At 37.2% G+C, this 11,998-nt stretch overlaps 1 long non-coding RNA gene across 1 annotated transcript; it reads left to right on the forward strand.

The window, feature by feature from the left end:
• Positions 1-211: 211 nt before the first annotated feature.
• Positions 212-11,778, forward strand: LOC134755811 (uncharacterized). Its single transcript, XR_010129081.1, has 7 exons — positions 212-820; positions 946-1,152; positions 2,443-2,577; positions 4,094-4,183; positions 6,392-6,472; positions 9,462-9,590; positions 10,384-11,778. It is a non-coding gene; the product is annotated as an uncharacterized LOC134755811 (long non-coding RNA).
• The last annotated feature ends 220 nt before the right edge of the window (positions 11,779-11,998 follow it).

The following is an 11,998-nucleotide window of genomic DNA, read 5'->3' on the forward strand; positions in this document are numbered from 1 at the left end:
TTTGACACGGACGTACCGAACTAGGTCTTGAAGCGGTCATCACAGGGGGGGGACAGTCCCTTAGAGAGCCATTTATTCGAAAAAATAGCGTCATCTTTATTACTTAACTCGGAACTGGTTTTTTTTATGTGGCATCCCCGCACCCATGTTGGCAACACTGTATCTGTTATTGACTTAAAAGTAAAACAATTTTGTGACTTCCGGTTCGAACGCCATCTTGATAGTAGCCTCGTGATTAATTCCTTTGTTTTTTGCTCATTAATATTGTTTAAAGTGTAATATCGATAGCTTTATTATACAATAATCTAATGTGGTAGTGTGCAGTGAATGGAGAATTAATCTCAAAGCTTGTTTAACCACCATTTTGGAGTCAACGGCCGGTAGTCCACGTGCTTCTCGTAAAATCCAGCTATCGGTTTTACGAGACAACTACAACAACCACCGAACAGCATTTATTTTGTTCCTACCCTTTTACGTGACATTGGCTACGGGCAACACCGCCCTCAAGTCCATCAAGAAAAGAAGAAAACAATTTTGTTTCGTGCTCCTCTTTTTATATTTCAGCCATTTAAAATATTTTATTTCTATTACATTTGGGAAATGGCCACTGATAATGGATGCTGATAACTTGATAAGCAATAATATGTCAATGTAATAAAGGTGTCAACATAGTGTCAACTTTAAGCGTCAATTGGTGTCAATTTTTGAGTGGGCATTTTTTGCAAATTGAATGTGGGATAACACAATTGCTTATCAGCGTCCTTATGCTTGACTAAGTTTACAATGCCGCATTGTTGTGCATTTGGATGTTCGAAGAAAGGTAAATTATTTTGTCTAGAATTACTACTACTAGACATTTTCTGTTGTTACTGCGATTCGAGATGTTAAAATGGTCACGCAGATGTTACACCATTTGAATTTATTTAAAAAAATAACTTATTTCAGGTGCGGTGCTGCACGTTTTTCCAAATCCAAACAAACACCCTGATCGATTTAAAGTTTGGGTTCAGCTTATTGGGGGCAAGTTGGGCACCCCATCAGATTATGAATTTTATAAAAAAAAGAGGATTTGCGATCTTCATTTTACCGAAGAACATAGGAATCGCTTTAAGCGATTAAATGCTATAGCAGTACCGACCCTATGTCTACTTGGTAAGTTTCTATTATGTATAACGTAAAAACACAATAATAACATTTTATACCGCCACAGTATGCCTGATTGACTGTTTTCAAGCCTAAATCACTATACTGATTGTGCTAAAGTTGTACCAAAAAATAGCAGTTAAATTTAATAAATCTAATAATAATAAATAAATAATATAGGACATTATTAAGCGAGGTTTAGACTAGCAAGAACTTGCATGCAATTTACGGGTTGGACTAAAGCAAAGGGGGCGCAGGACTTAGAAAATTTTTGATGGGGTTGGTGTTATTATGACACCTATTTTTTATGATGCTATCGTATAGAAGACGCTAAAATAAGCAAGTTTTGTAGAAAAAACTTTTTCTCTAAAATCAAAAATGGCCGAGATATTGGACCTGAAAGTTGAGCCGATTTTTAGGACATAGAAAAAGTTCGATGGGTGTTGTTGTCATTATGACCCCTATTTTTTATGATGCTATCGTATAGAAGACGCTAAAATAAGCATGTTTGGAACAGTAAATTTAAGTAACAGAGACAAGATAGGTGCGACGACGAGCGAAGCGAGGAGTGTGTTAGGTTGACCGCGATGATCGCGATGTTATTGTACCTACTAAAAAAATTCTAAGTCTTTTTTTGCACCCCCTTTGCCAATTTTGAAGTCTATTATCTCGGTCATTTTTGATTTTAGAGAAAAAGTTTTTTCTATAAAACATGCTTATTTTAGCGTCTTCTATACGATAGCATCATAAAAAATAGGGGTCATAATGACAACAACACCCATCGAACTTTTTCTGTCCTAAAAATCGGCTCAACTTTCAGGTCCAATATCTCGGCCATTTTTGATTTTAGAGAAAAAGTTTTTTCTACAAAACATGCTTATTTTAGCGTTTCGAATGAAATTTTTCTAAGTGTTTTATGATTCCTGTATAATTTTCACTTTTGGTCAAAAAATTTCTAAGTCCTTATATTGCGCCCCCTTTGCTTTAGGCGGACCACGATATATATAACATATAAACTTTTATATAAATACTTAAATACATATAAAACACCCATGACTCAGCAACAAATGTCCGAGCTCATCACACGAAAGAATGCCGTTACCTACCGGTTTAGAACCCGGGACGGGACCATCGGCTTCATAGGCAGGGTCACTACCTACTAGGCCAGACAGGTCGTCAAAAGTGAATGCGAATGACATTAAAATTTGGAACTGAACTTATGCAACAATTTTGCATATTATATGCCTTGTGTAAAGTCAGCAATGCCATTGCAGGGGGGGGGGTCACTTTTTTCTGCAGATGACTCTACCAGCGCGAGCTACGCGCTACGAGCATAGCCGACAACATGAGAATCCACCACAACATCCACCTTTCAAGATGTTGCTCCTGTAACTGACATTCAGCCCACCTTTCATTCTGCTGCTTCTGCGCCAGGTAATTCACGATCCTTCCGCCATAGGTATCCTTTTTTTAGGGTTCCGTACCCAAAGGGTATTACTAAGACTCCGCTGTCCGTCTGTCCGTCCGTCTGTCCGTCTGTCTGTCTGTCACCAGGCTGTATTTCATGAACCGTGATAGCTAGACAGTTGAAATTTTCACAGATGATGTATTTCTGTTGCCGCTATAACAACAAATACTAAAAACAGAATAATATAAATATTTAAATGGGGCTCCCATACAACAAACGTGATTTTTTTGCTGTTTTTTTCCGTAATGGTATGGAACCCTTCGTGCGCGAGTCCGACTCGCACTTGGCCGGTTTTATTTACGTCAACTTAGAAGTTTGATTTTGTCCCAGCTTCAAGGGACTGTAGTATGTATACTTAGGTATATAGTTTTGATTTCTACTCTATACCTCCACGACTTCTCGAGATAAAGGATCTTTAGCGACGTGACAGCGGACGTACAGAGTCGATATTTATCAAATTAGCCTTCAAATATGTGGATAGTGACTGTTTATGTCATTGCGATTATCTATATAAATAAGTTTTTGCGAAAAAAATAGTTTGGTATGTACAACTTTTTATTGCTGACTGTAGGTAGGTACTTTTCTTTCCACGTGCCGTGCAAATATACTCTTCGAGACAATGCTAACAATCCGAAACACAATTAGTTTGCGTTGGTTTATCACAGAGTTCTAAGGACCAAGTACTGTCTCCGTCATCAGATCAGCTCCACGTCATCATAATATTGGATTGTCATCCGATTTACATGTGTATGCAAAATTTCAGCTCAATCGGAAGTCGAGTAAAGTTCAAAGTGTTTTTATTTAATAGTAGTAGTGTTTGGTAGTAGTGTTTTTATGTAATAGTAGTGGGTCAAATTTGCTTTAACATCCAAGATTTGACCCACGCTAACTAACATTCAGTTCATACCTACCTCCTAACAGTCAAGTTAAATAAAAGCTTGTAAAAAGTGCAAAACGAATGTATCTAATTATCAAAGCTGCTCAAAAATGTCATGACAATCGATTGAGAAATGACAAACGGCGTACATACGAAAGCATATTTACCTACCTAAGCTGAAAAGGAGATGTTTCGCTTGCTTTCGCTCACTCAGTCATCACTTCACCAGTGTCTGGGCTTATTATTATAATTATTAATTATAGCAATATAGGTATACTGTTAACGGTACTTTCGAATCGTAATTTCGGTTAGCTCGGGATTTGGTACCTGCGTCCCAAACCTACCTACGTACCTATTTTTCCACCCGATAAATATACTTTTAATTTTTTTTTTAATACGTCGGTGGCAAACAAGCATGCGGCCCGCCTGATTAAGCAGTCACCGTAGCCTATGGATGCCTGCAACTCCAGAGGTGTTACTGTTATAGTTATACGTGCACGTTGCCGACCCTAAAACTACGCACCCTCGTTGAACTCTAAATAAATGATATAAATATATTTAACATAAATTTTGTATGTAAACATATGTTTAATACGCTTTTTCAGGCACATCATGCGCCCAACATAAGTACTTCTCTTGGGATTCACAATCAACCTACCTTTCATTTCGCTACTTCTGCCCCAGGGTGGCCCCAGGTAAATAACAATCCTTGCACTCACATACTAACTGTGCGTCACGTAATTACGTACATGTGTGTGTGTGTGTGTGTGTGTGTGTGTGTTTTTTTTATTATTTAATCGACAGATGTCCAACACCTAGCACTACCTAGCTCGCGCTATACGCTCAAAATTGATATAATAAATAATACATAATGTATTAATACGAAATGATACAAATAGGTAAAGCATGGCTTGGCCCAACTTATTTTTAGGACTTTACTAAGACTCCTCTGTCCGTCTGTTCGTCTGTCTGTCATTAGGCTATATCTCATGAACCGTGAGTGCTTAGACATTAGAAATTTTCACAAATGATATATTTCTGTTGCCGCTTTATCATCAAATACTAAAAACAGAATAAAATAAATATTTAAGTGGGGCTCCTATTCAACAAACGCGATTTTTTTGCCGTTTTTTTGCGTAATGGTACGGAACCCTTCGTGCGCGAGCCCGACTTGCACTTGGCCTTTTTATGTATGTTCGCCGATAACTCCGACACCCGTGATCCGATTTGACTGATTTGAGTAATTATTTTTTAGTTTGAAAGGAGGTCCTCAATTTTTAGGATTACGTACCCAAAGGGTAAAAACGGGACCCTATTACTAAGACTCTGTCTGCTGTCTATCTGTCTGTCTGTCTGTCTATCTGTCTGTCTGTCTGTCCGTCTGTCACCAGGCTGTATCTCACGAACCGTGATAGCTAGACAGTTGAAATTTTCACAGATGATGTATTTCTGTTGCCGCTATAATAACAAATACTCCGCCGTGATTCGCGCATGAGTGTGGAGGGCCCACTCGAAACAGAATAAAATAAATATTTAAGTGGGGCTCCCATACAACAAACGTGATTTTTTTGCGTAATGGTACGGAACTCTTCGTGCGCGAGCCCGACTCGCACTTGGCCGATTTTTAAAGGTACATTACATGTATAGTGAGTTGGGTGTTTTCTTAAGCAACTCGAACATTTTCTCTCGAAAACCATCAATTTGATGAAGTGAATCTGATGATGATGATTTTTTGATAATAATGTTATTTTATAATATGCAGTATGTTCAGCGATTACTCCGACACCTTCCTGTGCACTGTGGTTCGATTTGAACAATTATTTTTTTTAATTTGAAAGACGTTACCTCCATAATGGTCGCATAATATATTTTTTGGATCTGATGATAGTAATTTTGGAATACATATATGTTATCCATGAGGAATTGAGGGAACTCCTTGATTTTTAGGGTTCCGTACCAAAAGGGTAAAAACGGGACCCTATTACTAAGACTCCGCTGTCCGTCTGTCTGTCACCAGGCTGTATCTCATCAACCGTGATAGCTAGACAGTTGAAATTTTCACAGATGATAGTTGATGTTCGCTATAACAACCAATACTAAAAAGTACGGAACCCTCGGTGGGCGAGTCCGTCTTGCACTTGTCCAGTTTTTTTAAGGCACGTATATGGTGATTTCGGTGTCTTATAAAGTAACTCAAGCATTTAATCCGGAAAACTACTAATGTTAGGGGGTGGACCTGGTGATGTAGACCACGGACTATATAGTGGAACTTTTCTACTATTGGGTATATTATGATTGAGTGTATTATGATTTACAATGTAGGTAGTACTGGAAATGACTAAAGAGACTAAGAGGTGAGGGGTAGGTGTGAGAAGTGAAGACTGAAGACGGTAGAGGGTGGTGGTTTGAGGTTGGGGCTTGACGATTCATGATCCGAGAGGCTAGGCAGTTGAGAGGTGGCTTATAAACGTGAAAATATTTCTGTCTGACTATCTGGTAGAGGGACGGCAATATAATTTAGTCTCAATCCTACGCTTGCGTGCTATGGACAGTTAAAAATAATATACGCAGGCAATACATAAACGCATTGGATTTATACTGACGTACTGTGTTAGTTACTAGGTACCTACAGAAAGCAGGTTCATTGCATGATTATGATTTATAATTGTTGTATATTTGCTGTGACTTATTTTTCAAGAGTGTTTTTTAATAAAAAGACACTTCAAAATCGCTTACCTTCTTTCTAAATTTTCTAATGTAAAAAATACGAAGTAGGTACATATAGTTTAGAATTATGAATGACACCTCTAAGTCTACTGAAGAGTTTGACCCTTTATGTCATAAGTCGTAGCATTACGTTGGAGTTTTCTTTTTTATAAATATAAGCTTTATAATACTTTCAGGCACCAGGCACTGCCAGCGCCCAACATTTGCTCCTAGAATTGACTATCAGCACATCTTTCATTCTGCTGCTTCTATGCCAGGTATTTGATGGTTTCTATTATGTCAAGTGAAGTGATATAGGATTGAAGAGCATGAGTAGTAGTAGTCAACTACATACCGAGAAAGCTTTTATTTTGTAGTTTCGCTATGTCCGTCTACATGCCTGTCTGTATGTCTGTCCGTCCGTAGCTTTGTTACATGATCGAAAGGCATCCGATTCGCACATCGCTCCGGTATTTTAGCGATAAAACGCTATGCGCGTATTATAGCGACATTCCGCTTGCACGTCGGAATCGGATGCAGTGTGCCATGTGCCTTAGTACTAGAAAGCTGCAATTTGATATGGATATATAAAAAACAATGATGACGACAAATGGTAGAATAAAGACTAGAAATAGTTATTTGTACCGTACCGTACCGTACCGTAGTATGAAGTTCATGGCCTTCACTAAATTAAAAAGCTACATTGTTTCACTCCCTGGAGTGAGGAAAGTCGCACTTTCCTCACTCCAGGGAGTGACGAAAGTAGGCTTGTTCGAGCTGCTGAGGTGAAAAAATATTTTTCCCCTCACTAGCTCGGAAAGCCGTCTTTTATCCTTTAAAACAAGCGGGGAAAAACGCATTTTATCCACTAGTGGGGAAAGTAATTTGACCTTGGATGGAGCGTGTTTAGGTAGCTTGACAGATAACAAAACGTAAAACGCTCATGATAATGGTTCGTTCGATATTAAATATCATTAAATAAATGGTTTGAGAATCTAATAAAAAATACCAAATTTAGCTTTATTTAATAATTTTATGTCATAAACCTTAAAATTCCATAAGAAACGTTAGATTTTTTATAATGATGTTAAATATAATTCTGAACGCACAAGTTGAGTCGATGCAATTTCAAAACGCATCGTTGACATTTCATACGTCAGAACAGAAATGTCAACATTGTCAAAAAATTTTACTGTTCTTCTCACCGGCTCACGTAAAAATCAGAATTTCTAGTGTTTTCTGTTATAATATCGTAAAAAAATTAGTGATTCCAGTGATGAAGATGATCTAACGCCTGTGGATGTTGCACTTTCCTCGCTATAGTGCGGGGAAAAGTTTTGTGTTACACACGGGTGCAAATGTATTTTACTTCTCGTGTGTTGAAACATTCGCTACGCTCAGGATTCTATTTTAGAACCACTCGCTTCGCTCATGGTTCAACTATAGAATCCTTTCGCTTGCTCGTGTTTCAATTCCACACTCGCGGTTAAAATACAACTTTGCACCCTTGTATAACAAATAACTATTTCCCCTCACTAGCTCGGAAAGCCGTCTATTATCCTTTAAAACAAGCGGGGAAAAACGCATTTTATCCACTAGTGGGGAAAGTAATTTGACCTTGGATGGAGCGTGTTTAAGTAGCTTGACAGATAACAAAACGTAAAACGCTCATGATAATGGTTCGTTCGATATTAATTATCATTAAACAAATGGTTTGAGAATCTAATAAAAAAATACCAAATTTAGCTTTATTTAATAATTTTAAACCTTAAAATTCCATAAGAAACGTTAGATTTTTTGTAATGATGTTAAATATAATTCTGAACGCACAAGTTGAGTCAGAACAGAAATGTCAACAAAATTTTTACTGTTCTTCTCACCGACTCACGTAAAAATCAGAATTTCTAGTGTTTTCTGTTATAATATCGTAAAAAAATTAGTGATTCCAGTGATGAAGATGATCTAACGCCTGTGGATGTTGCACTTTCCTCGCTATAGTGAGGGGAAAAGTTTTGTGTTACACACGGGTGCAAATGTATTTTACTTCTCGTGTGTTGAAACACTCGCTACGCTCAGGATTCTATTTTAGAACCACTCGCTTCGCTCGTGGTTCAACTATAGAATCCTTTCGCTTGCTCATGTTTCAATTCCACACTCGCGGGTAAAATACAACTTTGCACCCTTGTATAACAAATAACTATTACAGTACATATGGTGCTACTTTCTCGCACTAGTGCGTAAAGAGCACTTTTCGTCCATATGTCGAAAGTTTAAAGGGCCATATGTACTGTAAAACGTTGTACGATACACGTGCGAAAAGGTTATTCGCAACTCGTGTCGATTTAAAACACTCCCTGCGGTCGTGTTTTAATTTATCGCCACTCGTTTCGAATTTTCTCTTTTCCGCACTTGTATCGTAAATAACTATTTTAGCGTACCTCCCCCACACGTATTTTTTTCGCTTCAACCCTATGTTAACCTGTACAACATCCAACGTGTTATTGGACTTATTGGATAGGTCTTCTCTTGGACAGAATGGTAACTACGGAGCCCTACACTGAGCATGGCTCAACCTGCTCTTGACCGGTTTTTATTACAAGCTTTTATTTTTCTAGCAATATTTGTGTTTTGGAGTATTAAAATTAAAATTCTCTATTAAGTCGAGGTGACAAAAACCGTTCTGTCAGCTACGGCCTTGTCTTTTAATAAAAAATAAAAAAGCGCCTGCAAGTTTAGCATGGCAAATACATCAAATAGATTTCTTGCTTAAATTGAAACAATTTGTATGTACGTATATATTGTACGCATGTTCGGGTCAAATCTTACAAGCCTAGACCAACTTCTCATTATTAGGTTGAGCTAAAAGTTCACTTACTTATTATGTAAGTCGGGTGACAATACAGTACATATTATGGTTCCATCGAGCTTATCTGATGATGGACATAGGAAGTGGCCATAAGAACTCTGCGATAAAACAACACAACCTAATTGAGTCTCGGTGATTTTCGTAAATCGCCAGTGTGATATAGGGCTCTTAGCGATAAAAAGCTGTATTTTCTTTTCTGTATTTTGATTCTGGATCAAAAAGGGAATCAATTACCATTAATTTATTTTTTTATTGAAATACATGTGAGAAACATGAATACTAAATATTTTTCTAAGGTCTCGATAGTTATGAAATAGTGGTGAGATTGTTAGGTCTCCTATTTTCGGAAGTACTTACCTAAACAATGATTATGTAGATTTATTTGTATTGTTTTCTTCTAGTTACGCCCGCTATACAACAGTCTGAGGTGCCTACCATCATCAACAACGTATGTACTGCAGATTCTTCTGTATTTGCAGAACATAATTATAGTGTGATGAGTCGTTCGAAAAGAAAGACATTAGATGAAGGTAAATATTTATAACGTCACCAATTATTATAACAAGATATATAATAACATTTAGTTATATTTAGTTACATTTAGTTTTGATATTTAGTTATATTTTGTTTTACAAAAAGGTGTGGATTAGTATTCCTGGTGTGTGATTATAATGCCACCACCTCTGCATTATGCGCTGCTGCGCCAGATTCCTTTTCGGCATAACCTCTTTTACATAAAAACTCGAAGGTACTACTACTAGGACTACTGGCCAACGAGACAGGACAATATTGAATAGCAATTGTAGCCCGCTAAAGTTGATATACTTATATTATCGCTCCGGCCGCATACCGCAAGAATATTGAACAACCGCTCAAGAAGATTAAGTTTTGGAATGATAGACGAGGATACAGTTTTACAATGGGGCGTTTATATAGCTTACTAGCGATTTTCGTCTGTAGCCTTACTTAGGGAATGCTTAACCCTGTATGCTAGTTGCGTGTGAGCGTGTGCTCCCGTTAGTGGCATTGTTTCTGCCCGTATGTGTTCCACATCAGTAGTTGACGTCGGACTTTGACTATCATTTCTGACTTTTGTCTTTTGCAATGGATCTCATCCCATCCTAAAAACAAACCTGATCGATTGATACCATAAATAAAAATTTGACATCTTAGCCTATTGTAGAAATAAAAATACAGTTGATGATAAAAAGTTGTATCAACAATAAATTTGGTGACATAATAAACTTAAATTTATAGTGACAGACTAAAACCAAAATTTATTAAAAATTATACGTATAATATTATAATTTTGTTTTCTTTCAGGTTCGAACAAACGTGAGGTGCAGCTTAAGGCAAAACAACTTCAAATGGAAGATAACCGTTTGCCCAAAAGGGGACTTTCATACAAGCACTGCCGCGTTCCAGACAGTATGACATTGTGCAGCACATGACGAAACCAGCTCAGCTTTTAGTGAAAATGCAATAACAATCAACGAAGCACCCTAAAGGACGACGCTATTCACTAAAAGAAAAAAAATATGGCATTCTCGCTTTACAAATAGAGTCCGAAGTGCTAATACAGGCTGTTGTGTGAATATTTTTCACTTCCACCTGGCAAAACGATGAAAAGATTATTAGGCGAAATTAAACTTACCACAGTGGCATAAACACAATTATATTCGAAGGAATTAAACACAAAATAACCAATCAGATGGCAGTCGCTTTCGTAAAAACTAGTGCCTACGCCGATTCTTAGGATTACTTGTCAAGCGGATCCCAGGCTCCCATGAGTCGTGGCAAAATGCCGGGATAACGCACGGAAGATGATGAGGAAGGACCTTTCACTTCTCCAAACTTCATGCATTAACCGTAAAGACTATGCGTCTTTGTAATATGGTACAATTTTGACTTATTGGACACGTATTAGTTGTGTATTCCGTAGCATTCGTTTATAAGACTGTTAGCTTAGTCTCCTGACGCAAAACAATTACTTACATATTTCATATTCGCTAGGCTAGGTGCACGACGGGTGCTGCTGTCCTTATTTTGTGGGCTTCTCTACGGGAGTGAAATTATCAAACTGATGCTGCTAGAATTCATGTGGGACATTCCATAATATTATGTGTGTTCTCCCTCCACCGACTGCACTTTGCTAATAATTTCATTTTAACATGTGCCTAAGCCTTTCTCACTTCAAGTACCGCACGGAAGACCAGCGCTGGCTTTATATCTAGCATTACGCTGAGTTGGGTCCATTTCGTGATGCACACTTAACATATCAGAACCAAAACGTGTTGTTACTAAAATTATAGGCAAAAAGTTGTATCTACTGATATACATACATACATACATATAATCACGCCTATTTCCTGGAGGAGTAGGCAGAGACCACGGATTTCCACTTGCTACGATCCTGACATACCTCTTTCGCTTCCTTCAATTTCATAACATTCCTCATACACCTCACAATGTGTTTACATTTTGTTAGATAGATAATTCACTATTTATTACCGTTATGTTAAAATGTCATTTTGGTCGGATGTTCATATCCAAAGTTATATGGAATTCGTGTCTTTTATTTTCATCAAAATAAATATTGTTTTTTTGACATTAGGGACCTTTAATATCTCCAAATTGAATATATTATTGACGAATCGAATTTAATTTCCTTGCTTCATTTTTATATTGTACAGACTGTATTGTAACGTTTAGTATAAATACAAGTTGGCAGACATTTATTTTGATAAAAAAAACTAATATGTTTAATATAAATTTATGTCCATCTGTACATTTTTAATGTCTGCTTTGGCTTAGGTTATTTGATTTTCTTATAAATTGTTTCATACTAAAATGCATGGACTTTCAGGAAAAAAGAGAAAATCTGTTATAGACAAATGGTGTACTTGTAATAAATTATTTACCTACTGAAAGCTTGCTA

The sequence above is a fragment of the Cydia strobilella genome, chromosome 3 (assembly GCF_947568885.1).
Source record: "Cydia strobilella chromosome 3, ilCydStro3.1, whole genome shotgun sequence".
NCBI lineage: Eukaryota > Metazoa > Arthropoda > Insecta > Lepidoptera > Tortricidae > Cydia > Cydia strobilella.